The sequence below is a fragment of the Schistocerca serialis genome, unplaced genomic scaffold (genome assembly GCF_023864345.2).
Source record: "Schistocerca serialis cubense isolate TAMUIC-IGC-003099 unplaced genomic scaffold, iqSchSeri2.2 HiC_scaffold_1157, whole genome shotgun sequence".
Taxonomy (NCBI): Eukaryota; Metazoa; Arthropoda; class Insecta; order Orthoptera; family Acrididae; genus Schistocerca; species Schistocerca serialis.
The window spans coordinates 13,303-26,172 of NW_026047356.1; the positions used below are offsets into that span (position 1 = coordinate 13,303).

The following is a 12,870-nucleotide window of genomic DNA, read 5'->3' on the forward strand; positions in this document are numbered from 1 at the left end:
GCACGGCGCGCTGTGTCTGCTTCCCGCCTGTCGGCGGCGGCTCAAGGTGGTCGTAGCTGTAGGCGCATTACGGGGTAGGCGAGCGCATCCAGACAGCGTCTCTACGCACATTTCGCGTCCTTTGGCAAGAGTCGTCGCGTGCGTGCGCCGCAAGAGTACTTAGGCGATCGCGTTCGGGCGTCATTTTTAAGCAGTGCAGTGCAGTTCAGGATTCAGCGTGTGTAGCATTCTCTCGAGAGGATGCGACGGCGCTGGACGGCAGTCCCACTTTCCCCTCAGACGTCTGCCGCGGAAAGCACCAGGAAGCTGTGAACTAGCTGAGCATCGGTGGTTCAGTGGTAGAATGCTCGCCTGCCACGCGGGCGGCCCGGGTTCGATTCCCGGCCGATGCATCATTTTGTTTTTTCTCCGATAGTGGTGCTGCGTGTCTTTCGCACTCGAACTGCGTGAGCCATGAGAATGAACCGCGGGATTTCCGTGTGGGAATAACCAAACATGCAGCGCGCACGACTGCTCGTTTCGACTGTTGTGCGCTATTGTACATACTGGCGTCGGCCTAGCATCACAAGTTGCCTGTCGCGCCGGGAATGCACGTGTAGCAACAGAAAAAAATGAGCCAGGAAGTGCAGACTCTCTACCACTGGTATTTGGTACTTACCGAGATTCCAGAAGGCGTGGCGATCACCTGCCTCGGTAGCGCAGTAGGCAGCGCGTAAGTCTCATAATCTTAAGGTCGTGAGTTCGATCCTCACCCGGGGCATTTAATTTACTTTCGTCCACAGCTAAATCGACGGCTCTGGGGTTTGCGAAGGAGCGAAACACTTTGTGCTTTGTTATCCTCAAGGCTTCAACGACTCAGCGTGATAATGTTTACTTCCCGTTATTACTACTTGCAGTTCTTATGTAAAATTTTCAAGAAAAAAAGTACTAGTAATAAAACTGAATTTCGTACGATATAACGTGTAAAGTCACACAATGTATGACCTGCTGTATGATGACAGGCAGCAGGTATTTACTTGCGAAATAAGTAAATAAATATTACTACTTACGGCTTTGCTTTTCCTCCTACCCCTGTAACAACGAGGCATAAAGCAATGGATTGTGACTTTTGCCATGCGCGCCTCGCCATGGGCGCGCGGAAAGATGCTCGCAAACAGGGAAAGTGCGACACGGAAAGCGTCTGGACCGGGTGTAAACGCCGAGGAAAATGCGCGCGTCCGGTGTGGTCTAGTGGCTAGGATACCTGGCTTTCACCCAGGAGGCCCGGGTTCGATTCCCGGTACCGGAACGGAATTTTTCGGAAAAAGTCACGACAAGTTTTGACCCTGCGAAAGGCTGTTTCACGTCCTCCTCGCATTATACCTACTGGTTCATAAACGTCAGCTGAAAACAGTCGAGAGAAACGGGCACGCAATGAAATTACTACGAGCAGCGGAATAAAGGGAGAAGAGACGCTGGTCCACTGTTGGACTGCTACCATAGAAATGTTACATGGCAATACGCAGAGCAATTCCCGCGAAGCGATGGAAGACTGTCTGCACCGAGGCCCGTTAGCTCAGTCGGTTAGAGCGTCGTGCTAATAACGCGAAGGTCGTGGGTTCGATCCCCCCACGGGCCACTACGATTTCACTCTTCCAAAAAGGCAACGCCGATTTCGGCGGGGAAGTATGGTAACAAAGAAATCGTCACATTGTGTGCGAGCTGATAGGGGACCAGAACGCGACTTGTCGGGACGCGCTAAAACACTTCACTGGTCACAGCACGGTGAACACACAGTTCCTCGTCCGATCACCGCTACTGCGCGAAGCTGGGCGTTGTCAGTGCTTGGGCGGGTGACCGCCTGCGAACACAGGGCACTGCCGACAGTTTCAATTCGTATTTCTCTTTCCTCTTCGGTTTCGGAGCTGCAGCGCTATTCGGTCAAGGGCACTGGCGCCACATTTTGCCTCTCGGTATGCCAAGTCGCGCCGTGCGGCCACAGTGAAATGAAGGAGCGTGTTGTAAAATTTTCAACAAAGAAAAAAAAAAAAAAAAAAGAAATGTACTAGTAATAAAACTGAATTTGTCTGACAGAACATGTAACATCAGACAATACATGATAACAGGCAGCAGGTATTTACTTGAGGCATAAGTAACGTGGTGGCCGCCTCGCCATACCTCTCTCAGTCGTTTCGCGTGCTTGTCCTCTTGATATAGGCCGATTGGAGAGCGTCAGCTCTCGCGTCAGCTGAGCTAAGTCGAGACAAGTCGAGACTCAAGGGGAATCGACGCACACACTATAGGGTGGCCTGCAGCGAGTAAGAGGGCGAAAGAAACACTAATTTAAAGACGCGTGGCAAAAGTACTCATACGCAAAAGTAAAAAGCCGGCTGCGGTGGCCGGGAATCGAACCTGGATCAACTGCTTGGAAGGCAACTATGCTGACCATTACACCACCACCGCACGGTTTCCGTCCGAGCACGGCGCGCTGTGTCTGCTTCCCGCCTGTCGGCGGCGGCTCAAGGTGGTCGTAGCTGTAGGCGCATTACGGGGTAGGCGAGCGCATCCAGACAGCGTCTCTACGCACATTTCGCGTCCTTTGGCAAGAGTCGTCGCGTGCGTGCGCCGCAAGAGTACTTAGGCGATCGCGTTCGGGCGTCATTTTTAAGCAGTGCAGTGCAGTTCAGGATTCAGCGTGTGTAGCATTCTCTCGAGAGGATGCGACGGCGCTGGACGGCAGTCCCACTTTCCCCTCAGACGTCTGCCGCGGAAAGCACCAGGAAGCTGTGAACTAGCTGAGCATCGGTGGTTCAGTGGTAGAATGCTCGCCTGCCACGCGGGCGGCCCGGGTTCGATTCCCGGCCGATGCATCATTTTGTTTTTTCTCCGATAGTGGTGCTGCGTGTCTTTCGCACTCGAACTGCGTGAGCCATGAGAATGAACCGCGGGATTTCCGTGTGGGAATAACCAAACATGCAGCGCGCACGACTGCTCGTTTCGACTGTTGTGCGCTATTGTACATACTGGCGTCGGCCTAGCATCACAAGTTGCCTGTCGCGCCGGGAATGCACGTGTAGCAACAGAAAAAAATGAGCCAGGAAGTGCAGACTCTCTACCACTGGTATTTGGTACTTACCGAGATTCCAGAAGGCGTGGCGATCACCTGCCTCGGTAGCGCAGTAGGCAGCGCGTAAGTCTCATAATCTTAAGGTCGTGAGTTCGATCCTCACCCGGGGCATTTAATTTACTTTCGTCCACAGCTAAATCGACGGCTCTGGGGTTTGCGAAGGAGCGAAACACTTTGTGCTTTGTTATCCTCAAGGCTTCAACGACTCAGCGTGATAATGTTTACTTCCCGTTATTACTACTTGCAGTTCTTATGTAAAATTTTCAAGAAAAAAAGTACTAGTAATAAAACTGAATTTCGTACGATATAACGTGTAAAGTCACACAATGTATGACCTGCTGTATGATGACAGGCAGCAGGTATTTACTTGCGAAATAAGTAAATAAATATTACTACTTACGGCTTTGCTTTTCCTCCTACCCCTGTAACAACGAGGCATAAAGCAATGGATTGTGACTTTTGCCATGCGCGCCTCGCCATGGGCGCGCGGAAAGATGCTCGCAAACAGGGAAAGTGCGACACGGAAAGCGTCTAGACCGGGTGTAAACGCCGAGGAAAATGCGCGCGTCCGGTGTGGTCTAGTGGCTAGGATACCTGGCTTTCACCCAGGAGGCCCGGGTTCGATTCCCGGTACCGGAACGGAATTTTTCGGAAAAAGTCACGACAAGTTTTGACCCTGCGAAAGGCTGTTTCACGTCCTCCTCGCATTATACCTACTGGTTCATAAACGTCAGCTGAAAACAGTCGAGAGAAACGGGCACGCAATGAAATTACTACGAGCAGCGGAATAAAGGGAGAAGAGACGCTGGTCCACTGTTGGACTGCTACCATAGAAATGTTACATGGCAATACGCAGAGCAATTCCCGCGAAGCGATGGAAGACTCTCTGCACCGAGGCCCGTTAGCTCAGTCGGTTAGAGCGTCGTGCTAATAACGCGAAGGTCGTGGGTTCGATCCCCCCACGGGCCACTACGATTTCACTCTTCCAAAAAGGCAACGCCGATTTCGGCGGGGAAGTATGGTAACAAAGAAATCGTCACATTGTGTGCGAGCTGATAGGGGACCAGAACGCGACTTGTCGGGACGCGCTAAAACACTTCACTGGTCACAGCACGGTGAACACACAGTTCCTCGTCCGATCACCGCTACTGCGCGAAGCTGGGCGTTGTCAGTGCTTGGGCGGGTGACCGCCTGCGAACACAGGGCACTGCCGACAGTTTCAATTCGTATTTCTCTTTCCTCTTCGGTTTCGGAGCTGCAGCGCTATTCGGTCAAGGGCACTGGCGCCACATTTTGCCTCTCGGTATGCCAAGTCGCGCCGTGCGGCCACAGTGAAATGAAGGAGCGTGTTGTAAAATTTTCAACAAAGAAAAAAAAAAAAAAAAAAGAAATGTACTAGTAATAAAACTGAATTTGTCTGACAGAACATGTAACATCAGACAATACATGATAACAGGCAGCAGGTATTTACTTGAGGCATAAGTAACGTGGTGGCCGCCTCGCCATACCTCTCTCAGTCGTTTCGCGTGCTTGTCCTCTTGATATAGGCCGATTGGAGAGCGTCAGCTCTCGCGTCAGCTGAGCTAAGTCGAGACAAGTCGAGACTCAAGGGGAATCGACGCACACACTATAGGGTGGCCTGCAGCGAGTAAGAGGGCGAAAGAAACACTAATTTAAAGACGCGTGGCAAAAGTACTCATACGCAAAAGTAAAAAGCCGGCTGCGGTGGCCGGGAATCGAACCTGGATCAACTGCTTGGAAGGCAACTATGCTGACCATTACACCACCACCGCACGGTTTCCGTCCGAGCACGGCGCGCTGTGTCTGCTTCCCGCCTGTCGGCGGCGGCTCAAGGTGGTCGTAGCTGTAGGCGCATTACGGGGTAGGCGAGCGCATCCAGACAGCGTCTCTACGCACATTTCGCGTCCTTTGGCAAGAGTCGTCGCGTGCGTGCGCCGCAAGAGTACTTAGGCGATCGCGTTCGGGCGTCATTTTTAAGCAGTGCAGTGCAGTTCAGGATTCAGCGTGTGTAGCATTCTCTCGAGAGGATGCGACGGCGCTGGACGGCAGTCCCACTTTCCCCTCAGACGTCTGCCGCGGAAAGCACCAGGAAGCTGTGAACTAGCTGAGCATCGGTGGTTCAGTGGTAGAATGCTCGCCTGCCACGCGGGCGGCCCGGGTTCGATTCCCGGCCGATGCATCATTTTGTTTTTTCTCCGATAGTGGTGCTGCGTGTCTTTCGCACTCGAACTGCGTGAGCCATGAGAATGAACCGCGGGATTTCCGTGTGGGAATAACCAAACATGCAGCGCGCACGACTGCTCGTTTCGACTGTTGTGCGCTATTGTACATACTGGCGTCGGCCTAGCATCACAAGTTGCCTGTCGCGCCGGGAATGCACGTGTAGCAACAGAAAAAAATGAGCCAGGAAGTGCAGACTCTCTACCACTGGTATTTGGTACTTACCGAGATTCCAGAAGGCGTGGCGATCACCTGCCTCGGTAGCGCAGTAGGCAGCGCGTAAGTCTCATAATCTTAAGGTCGTGAGTTCGATCCTCACCCGGGGCATTTAATTTACTTTCGTCCACAGCTAAATCGACGGCTCTGGGGTTTGCGAAGGAGCGAAACACTTTGTGCTTTGTTATCCTCAAGGCTTCAACGACTCAGCGTGATAATGTTTACTTCCCGTTATTACTACTTGCAGTTCTTATGTAAAATTTTCAAGAAAAAAAGTACTAGTAATAAAACTGAATTTCGTACGATATAACGTGTAAAGTCACACAATGTATGACCTGCTGTATGATGACAGGCAGCAGGTATTTACTTGCGAAATAAGTAAATAAATATTACTACTTACGGCTTTGCTTTTCCTCCTACCCCTGTAACAACGAGGCATAAAGCAATGGATTGTGACTTTTGCCATGCGCGCCTCGCCATGGGCGCGCGGAAAGATGCTCGCAAACAGGGAAAGTGCGACACGGAAAGCGTCTAGACCGGGTGTAAACGCCGAGGAAAATGCGCGCGTCCGGTGTGGTCTAGTGGCTAGGATACCTGGCTTTCACCCAGGAGGCCCGGGTTCGATTCCCGGTACCGGAACGGAATTTTTCGGAAAAAGTCACGACAAGTTTTGACCCTGCGAAAGGCTGTTTCACGTCCTCCTCGCATTATACCTACTGGTTCATAAACGTCAGCTGAAAACAGTCGAGAGAAACGGGCACGCAATGAAATTACTACGAGCAGCGGAATAAAGGGAGAAGAGACGCTGGTCCACTGTTGGACTGCTACCATAGAAATGTTACATGGCAATACGCAGAGCAATTCCCGCGAAGCGATGGAAGACTCTCTGCACCGAGGCCCGTTAGCTCAGTCGGTTAGAGCGTCGTGCTAATAACGCGAAGGTCGTGGGTTCGATCCCCCCACGGGCCACTACGATTTCACTCTTCCAAAAAGGCAACGCCGATTTCGGCGGGGAAGTATGGTAACAAAGAAATCGTCACATTGTGTGCGAGCTGATAGGGGACCAGAACGCGACTTGTCGGGACGCGCTAAAACACTTCACTGGTCACAGCACGGTGAACACACAGTTCCTCGTCCGATCACCGCTACTGCGCGAAGCTGGGCGTTGTCAGTGCTTGGGCGGGTGACCGCCTGCGAACACAGGGCACTGCCGACAGTTTCAATTCGTATTTCTCTTTCCTCTTCGGTTTCGGAGCTGCAGCGCTATTCGGTCAAGGGCACTGGCGCCACATTTTGCCTCTCGGTATGCCAAGTCGCGCCGTGCGGCCACAGTGAAATGAAGGAGCGTGTTGTAAAATTTTCAACAAAGAAAAAAAAAAAAAAAAAGAAATGTACTAGTAATAAAACTGAATTTGTCTGACAGAACATGTAACATCAGACAATACATGATAACAGGCAGCAGGTATTTACTTGAGGCATAAGTAACGTGGTGGCCGCCTCGCCATACCTCTCTCAGTCGTTTCGCGTGCTTGTCCTCTTGATATAGGCCGATTGGAGAGCGTCAGCTCTCGCGTCAGCTGAGCTAAGTCGAGACAAGTCGAGACTCAAGGGGAATCGACGCACACACTATAGGGTGGCCTGCAGCGAGTAAGAGGGCGAAAGAAACACTAATTTAAAGACGCGTGGCAAAAGTACTCATACGCAAAAGTAAAAAGCCGGCTGCGGTGGCCGGGAATCGAACCTGGATCAACTGCTTGGAAGGCAACTATGCTGACCATTACACCACCACCGCACGGTTTCCGTCCGAGCACGGCGCGCTGTGTCTGCTTCCCGCCTGTCGGCGGCGGCTCAAGGTGGTCGTAGCTGTAGGCGCATTACGGGGTAGGCGAGCGCATCCAGACAGCGTCTCTACGCACATTTCGCGTCCTTTGGCAAGAGTCGTCGCGTGCGTGCGCCGCAAGAGTACTTAGGCGATCGCGTTCGGGCGTCATTTTTAAGCAGTGCAGTGCAGTTCAGGATTCAGCGTGTGTAGCATTCTCTCGAGAGGATGCGACGGCGCTGGACGGCAGTCCCACTTTCCCCTCAGACGTCTGCCGCGGAAAGCACCAGGAAGCTGTGAACTAGCTGAGCATCGGTGGTTCAGTGGTAGAATGCTCGCCTGCCACGCGGGCGGCCCGGGTTCGATTCCCGGCCGATGCATCATTTTGTTTTTTCTCCGATAGTGGTGCTGCGTGTCTTTCGCACTCGAACTGCGTGAGCCATGAGAATGAACCGCGGGATTTCCGTGTGGGAATAACCAAACATGCAGCGCGCACGACTGCTCGTTTCGACTGTTGTGCGCTATTGTACATACTGGCGTCGGCCTAGCATCACAAGTTGCCTGTCGCGCCGGGAATGCACGTGTAGCAACAGAAAAAAATGAGCCAGGAAGTGCAGACTCTCTACCACTGGTATTTGGTACTTACCGAGATTCCAGAAGGCGTGGCGATCACCTGCCTCGGTAGCGCAGTAGGCAGCGCGTAAGTCTCATAATCTTAAGGTCGTGAGTTCGATCCTCACCCGGGGCATTTAATTTACTTTCGTCCACAGCTAAATCGACGGCTCTGGGGTTTGCGAAGGAGCGAAACACTTTGTGCTTTGTTATCCTCAAGGCTTCAACGACTCAGCGTGATAATGTTTACTTCCCGTTATTACTACTTGCAGTTCTTATGTAAAATTTTCAAGAAAAAAAGTACTAGTAATAAAACTGAATTTCGTACGATATAACGTGTAAAGTCACACAATGTATGACCTGCTGTATGATGACAGGCAGCAGGTATTTACTTGCGAAATAAGTAAATAAATATTACTACTTACGGCTTTGCTTTTCCTCCTACCCCTGTAACAACGAGGCATAAAGCAATGGATTGTGACTTTTGCCATGCGCGCCTCGCCATGGGCGCGCGGAAAGATGCTCGCAAACAGGGAAAGTGCGACACGGAAAGCGTCTAGACCGGGTGTAAACGCCGAGGAAAATGCGCGCGTCCGGTGTGGTCTAGTGGCTAGGATACCTGGCTTTCACCCAGGAGGCCCGGGTTCGATTCCCGGTACCGGAACGGAATTTTTCGGAAAAAGTCACGACAAGTTTTGACCCTGCGAAAGGCTGTTTCACGTCCTCCTCGCATTATACCTACTGGTTCATAAACGTCAGCTGAAAACAGTCGAGAGAAACGGGCACGCAATGAAATTACTACGAGCAGCGGAATAAAGGGAGAAGAGACGCTGGTCCACTGTTGGACTGCTACCATAGAAATGTTACATGGCAATACGCAGAGCAATTCCCGCGAAGCGATGGAAGACTCTCTGCACCGAGGCCCGTTAGCTCAGTCGGTTAGAGCGTCGTGCTAATAACGCGAAGGTCGTGGGTTCGATCCCCCCACGGGCCACTACGATTTCACTCTTCCAAAAAGGCAACGCCGATTTCGGCGGGGAAGTATGGTAACAAAGAAATCGTCACATTGTGTGCGAGCTGATAGGGGACCAGAACGCGACTTGTCGGGACGCGCTAAAACACTTCACTGGTCACAGCACGGTGAACACACAGTTCCTCGTCCGATCACCGCTACTGCGCGAAGCTGGGCGTTGTCAGTGCTTGGGCGGGTGACCGCCTGCGAACACAGGGCACTGCCGACAGTTTCAATTCGTATTTCTCTTTCCTCTTCGGTTTCGGAGCTGCAGCGCTATTCGGTCAAGGGCACTGGCGCCACATTTTGCCTCTCGGTATGCCAAGTCGCGCCGTGCGGCCACAGTGAAATGAAGGAGCGTGTTGTAAAATTTTCAACAAAGAAAAAAAAAAAAAAAAAGAAATGTACTAGTAATAAAACTGAATTTGTCTGACAGAACATGTAACATCAGACAATACATGATAACAGGCAGCAGGTATTTACTTGAGGCATAAGTAACGTGGTGGCCGCCTCGCCATACCTCTCTCAGTCGTTTCGCGTGCTTGTCCTCTTGATATAGGCCGATTGGAGAGCGTCAGCTCTCGCGTCAGCTGAGCTAAGTCGAGACAAGTCGAGACTCAAGGGGAATCGACGCACACACTATAGGGTGGCCTGCAGCGAGTAAGAGGGCGAAAGAAACACTAATTTAAAGACGCGTGGCAAAAGTACTCATACGCAAAAGTAAAAAGCCGGCTGCGGTGGCCGGGAATCGAACCTGGATCAACTGCTTGGAAGGCAACTATGCTGACCATTACACCACCACCGCACGGTTTCCGTCCGAGCACGGCGCGCTGTGTCTGCTTCCCGCCTGTCGGCGGCGGCTCAAGGTGGTCGTAGCTGTAGGCGCATTACGGGGTAGGCGAGCGCATCCAGACAGCGTCTCTACGCACATTTCGCGTCCTTTGGCAAGAGTCGTCGCGTGCGTGCGCCGCAAGAGTACTTAGGCGATCGCGTTCGGGCGTCATTTTTAAGCAGTGCAGTGCAGTTCAGGATTCAGCGTGTGTAGCATTCTCTCGAGAGGATGCGACGGCGCTGGACGGCAGTCCCACTTTCCCCTCAGACGTCTGCCGCGGAAAGCACCAGGAAGCTGTGAACTAGCTGAGCATCGGTGGTTCAGTGGTAGAATGCTCGCCTGCCACGCGGGCGGCCCGGGTTCGATTCCCGGCCGATGCATCATTTTGTTTTTTCTCCGATAGTGGTGCTGCGTGTCTTTCGCACTCGAACTGCGTGAGCCATGAGAATGAACCGCGGGATTTCCGTGTGGGAATAACCAAACATGCAGCGCGCACGACTGCTCGTTTCGACTGTTGTGCGCTATTGTACATACTGGCGTCGGCCTAGCATCACAAGTTGCCTGTCGCGCCGGGAATGCACGTGTAGCAACAGAAAAAAATGAGCCAGGAAGTGCAGACTCTCTACCACTGGTATTTGGTACTTACCGAGATTCCAGAAGGCGTGGCGATCACCTGCCTCGGTAGCGCAGTAGGCAGCGCGTAAGTCTCATAATCTTAAGGTCGTGAGTTCGATCCTCACCCGGGGCATTTAATTTACTTTCGTCCACAGCTAAATCGACGGCTCTGGGGTTTGCGAAGGAGCGAAACACTTTGTGCTTTGTTATCCTCAAGGCTTCAACGACTCAGCGTGATAATGTTTACTTCCCGTTATTACTACTTGCAGTTCTTATGTAAAATTTTCAAGAAAAAAAGTACTAGTAATAAAACTGAATTTCGTACGATATAACGTGTAAAGTCACACAATGTATGACCTGCTGTATGATGACAGGCAGCAGGTATTTACTTGCGAAATAAGTAAATAAATATTACTACTTACGGCTTTGCTTTTCCTCCTACCCCTGTAACAACGAGGCATAAAGCAATGGATTGTGACTTTTGCCATGCGCGCCTCGCCATGGGCGCGCGGAAAGATGCTCGCAAACAGGGAAAGTGCGACACGGAAAGCGTCTAGACCGGGTGTAAACGCCGAGGAAAATGCGCGCGTCCGGTGTGGTCTAGTGGCTAGGATACCTGGCTTTCACCCAGGAGGCCCGGGTTCGATTCCCGGTACCGGAACGGAATTTTTCGGAAAAAGTCACGACAAGTTTTGACCCTGCGAAAGGCTGTTTCACGTCCTCCTCGCATTATACCTACTGGTTCATAAACGTCAGCTGAAAACAGTCGAGAGAAACGGGCACGCAATGAAATTACTACGAGCAGCGGAATAAAGGGAGAAGAGACGCTGGTCCACTGTTGGACTGCTACCATAGAAATGTTACATGGCAATACGCAGAGCAATTCCCGCGAAGCGATGGAAGACTCTCTGCACCGAGGCCCGTTAGCTCAGTCGGTTAGAGCGTCGTGCTAATAACGCGAAGGTCGTGGGTTCGATCCCCCCACGGGCCACTACGATTTCACTCTTCCAAAAAGGCAACGCCGATTTCGGCGGGGAAGTATGGTAACAAAGAAATCGTCACATTGTGTGCGAGCTGATAGGGGACCAGAACGCGACTTGTCGGGACGCGCTAAAACACTTCACTGGTCACAGCACGGTGAACACACAGTTCCTCGTCCGATCACCGCTACTGCGCGAAGCTGGGCGTTGTCAGTGCTTGGGCGGGTGACCGCCTGCGAACACAGGGCACTGCCGACAGTTTCAATTCGTATTTCTCTTTCCTCTTCGGTTTCGGAGCTGCAGCGCTATTCGGTCAAGGGCACTGGCGCCACATTTTGCCTCTCGGTATGCCAAGTCGCGCCGTGCGGCCACAGTGAAATGAAGGAGCGTGTTGTAAAATTTTCAACAAAGAAAAAAAAAAAAAAAAAGAAATGTACTAGTAATAAAACTGAATTTGTCTGACAGAACATGTAACATCAGACAATACATGATAACAGGCAGCAGGTATTTACTTGAGGCATAAGTAACGTGGTGGCCGCCTCGCCATACCTCTCTCAGTCGTTTCGCGTGCTTGTCCTCTTGATATAGGCCGATTGGAGAGCGTCAGCTCTCGCGTCAGCTGAGCTAAGTCGAGACAAGTCGAGACTCAAGGGGAATCGACGCACACACTATAGGGTGGCCTGCAGCGAGTAAGAGGGCGAAAGAAACACTAATTTAAAGACGCGTGGCAAAAGTACTCATACGCAAAAGTAAAAAGCCGGCTGCGGTGGCCGGGAATCGAACCTGGATCAACTGCTTGGAAGGCAACTATGCTGACCATTACACCACCACCGCACGGTTTCCGTCTGCGCACGGCGCGCTGTGTCTGCTTCCCGCCTGTCGGCGGCGGCTCAAGGTGGTCGTAGCTGTAGGCGCATTACGGGGTAGGCGAGCGCATCCAGACAGCGTCTCTACGCACATTTCGCGTCCTTTGGCAAGAGTCGTCGCGTGCGTGCGCCGCAAGAGTACTTAGGCGATCGCGTTCGGGCGTCATTTTTAAGCAGTGCAGTGCAGTTCAGGATTCAGCGTGTGTAGCATTCTCTCGAGAGGATGCGACGGCGCTGGACGGCAGTCCCACTTTCCCCTCAGACGTCTGCCGCGGAAAGCACCAGGAAGCTGTGAACTAGCTGAGCATCGGTGGTTCAGTGGTAGAATGCTCGCCTGCCACGCGGGCGGCCCGGGTTCGATTCCCGGCCGATGCATCATTTTGTTTTTTCTCCGATAGTGGTGCTGCGTGTCTTTCGCACTCGAACTGCGTGAGCCATGAGAATGAACCGCGGGATTTCCGTGTGGGAATAACCAAACATGCAGCGCGCACGACTGCTCGTTTCGACTGTTGTGCGCTATTGTACATACTGGCGTCGGCCTAGCATCACAAGTTGCCTGTCGCGCCGGGAA

General features: G+C 52.1%; 26 non-coding genes across 26 annotated transcripts; 21 read left to right on the forward strand and 5 right to left on the reverse strand.

The window, feature by feature from the left end:
* Positions 1–321: 321 nt before the first annotated feature.
* On the forward strand, positions 322–392 carry Trnag-gcc (transfer RNA glycine (anticodon GCC)). Its single transcript has one exon. It is a non-coding gene; the product is annotated as a tRNA-Gly (tRNA).
* A 295-nt stretch (positions 393–687) lies between these two features.
* On the forward strand, positions 688–760 carry Trnam-cau (transfer RNA methionine (anticodon CAU)). Its single transcript has one exon. It is a non-coding gene; the product is annotated as a tRNA-Met (tRNA).
* A 456-nt stretch (positions 761–1,216) lies between these two features.
* Trnae-uuc (transfer RNA glutamic acid (anticodon UUC)) lies at positions 1,217–1,288 on the forward strand. Its single transcript has one exon. It is a non-coding gene; the product is annotated as a tRNA-Glu (tRNA).
* Positions 1,289–1,544: 256 nt separating this feature from the next.
* Trnai-aau (transfer RNA isoleucine (anticodon AAU)) lies at positions 1,545–1,618 on the forward strand. The gene has a single exon. It is a non-coding gene; the product is annotated as a tRNA-Ile (tRNA).
* Positions 1,619–2,370: 752 nt separating this feature from the next.
* On the reverse strand, positions 2,371–2,442 carry Trnag-ucc (transfer RNA glycine (anticodon UCC)). Its single transcript has one exon. It is a non-coding gene; the product is annotated as a tRNA-Gly (tRNA).
* A 336-nt stretch (positions 2,443–2,778) lies between these two features.
* Positions 2,779–2,849, forward strand: Trnag-gcc (transfer RNA glycine (anticodon GCC)). Its single transcript has one exon. It is a non-coding gene; the product is annotated as a tRNA-Gly (tRNA).
* Positions 2,850–3,144: 295 nt separating this feature from the next.
* On the forward strand, positions 3,145–3,217 carry Trnam-cau (transfer RNA methionine (anticodon CAU)). Its single transcript has one exon. It is a non-coding gene; the product is annotated as a tRNA-Met (tRNA).
* Positions 3,218–3,673: 456 nt separating this feature from the next.
* Trnae-uuc (transfer RNA glutamic acid (anticodon UUC)) lies at positions 3,674–3,745 on the forward strand. Its single transcript has one exon. It is a non-coding gene; the product is annotated as a tRNA-Glu (tRNA).
* A 256-nt stretch (positions 3,746–4,001) lies between these two features.
* Positions 4,002–4,075, forward strand: Trnai-aau (transfer RNA isoleucine (anticodon AAU)). The gene has a single exon. It is a non-coding gene; the product is annotated as a tRNA-Ile (tRNA).
* A 752-nt stretch (positions 4,076–4,827) lies between these two features.
* Trnag-ucc (transfer RNA glycine (anticodon UCC)) lies at positions 4,828–4,899 on the reverse strand. Its single transcript has one exon. It is a non-coding gene; the product is annotated as a tRNA-Gly (tRNA).
* A 336-nt stretch (positions 4,900–5,235) lies between these two features.
* Trnag-gcc (transfer RNA glycine (anticodon GCC)) lies at positions 5,236–5,306 on the forward strand. The gene has a single exon. It is a non-coding gene; the product is annotated as a tRNA-Gly (tRNA).
* Positions 5,307–5,601: 295 nt separating this feature from the next.
* Positions 5,602–5,674, forward strand: Trnam-cau (transfer RNA methionine (anticodon CAU)). The gene has a single exon. It is a non-coding gene; the product is annotated as a tRNA-Met (tRNA).
* A 456-nt stretch (positions 5,675–6,130) lies between these two features.
* Positions 6,131–6,202, forward strand: Trnae-uuc (transfer RNA glutamic acid (anticodon UUC)). Its single transcript has one exon. It is a non-coding gene; the product is annotated as a tRNA-Glu (tRNA).
* Positions 6,203–6,458: 256 nt separating this feature from the next.
* Positions 6,459–6,532, forward strand: Trnai-aau (transfer RNA isoleucine (anticodon AAU)). Its single transcript has one exon. It is a non-coding gene; the product is annotated as a tRNA-Ile (tRNA).
* A 751-nt stretch (positions 6,533–7,283) lies between these two features.
* Trnag-ucc (transfer RNA glycine (anticodon UCC)) lies at positions 7,284–7,355 on the reverse strand. The gene has a single exon. It is a non-coding gene; the product is annotated as a tRNA-Gly (tRNA).
* Positions 7,356–7,691: 336 nt separating this feature from the next.
* Trnag-gcc (transfer RNA glycine (anticodon GCC)) lies at positions 7,692–7,762 on the forward strand. Its single transcript has one exon. It is a non-coding gene; the product is annotated as a tRNA-Gly (tRNA).
* A 295-nt stretch (positions 7,763–8,057) lies between these two features.
* Trnam-cau (transfer RNA methionine (anticodon CAU)) lies at positions 8,058–8,130 on the forward strand. Its single transcript has one exon. It is a non-coding gene; the product is annotated as a tRNA-Met (tRNA).
* A 456-nt stretch (positions 8,131–8,586) lies between these two features.
* Trnae-uuc (transfer RNA glutamic acid (anticodon UUC)) lies at positions 8,587–8,658 on the forward strand. The gene has a single exon. It is a non-coding gene; the product is annotated as a tRNA-Glu (tRNA).
* Positions 8,659–8,914: 256 nt separating this feature from the next.
* Positions 8,915–8,988, forward strand: Trnai-aau (transfer RNA isoleucine (anticodon AAU)). Its single transcript has one exon. It is a non-coding gene; the product is annotated as a tRNA-Ile (tRNA).
* A 751-nt stretch (positions 8,989–9,739) lies between these two features.
* On the reverse strand, positions 9,740–9,811 carry Trnag-ucc (transfer RNA glycine (anticodon UCC)). Its single transcript has one exon. It is a non-coding gene; the product is annotated as a tRNA-Gly (tRNA).
* Positions 9,812–10,147: 336 nt separating this feature from the next.
* On the forward strand, positions 10,148–10,218 carry Trnag-gcc (transfer RNA glycine (anticodon GCC)). Its single transcript has one exon. It is a non-coding gene; the product is annotated as a tRNA-Gly (tRNA).
* Positions 10,219–10,513: 295 nt separating this feature from the next.
* Trnam-cau (transfer RNA methionine (anticodon CAU)) lies at positions 10,514–10,586 on the forward strand. The gene has a single exon. It is a non-coding gene; the product is annotated as a tRNA-Met (tRNA).
* Positions 10,587–11,042: 456 nt separating this feature from the next.
* On the forward strand, positions 11,043–11,114 carry Trnae-uuc (transfer RNA glutamic acid (anticodon UUC)). The gene has a single exon. It is a non-coding gene; the product is annotated as a tRNA-Glu (tRNA).
* Positions 11,115–11,370: 256 nt separating this feature from the next.
* Positions 11,371–11,444, forward strand: Trnai-aau (transfer RNA isoleucine (anticodon AAU)). Its single transcript has one exon. It is a non-coding gene; the product is annotated as a tRNA-Ile (tRNA).
* A 751-nt stretch (positions 11,445–12,195) lies between these two features.
* Trnag-ucc (transfer RNA glycine (anticodon UCC)) lies at positions 12,196–12,267 on the reverse strand. Its single transcript has one exon. It is a non-coding gene; the product is annotated as a tRNA-Gly (tRNA).
* Positions 12,268–12,603: 336 nt separating this feature from the next.
* On the forward strand, positions 12,604–12,674 carry Trnag-gcc (transfer RNA glycine (anticodon GCC)). Its single transcript has one exon. It is a non-coding gene; the product is annotated as a tRNA-Gly (tRNA).
* Positions 12,675–12,870: the final 196 nt, after the last annotated feature.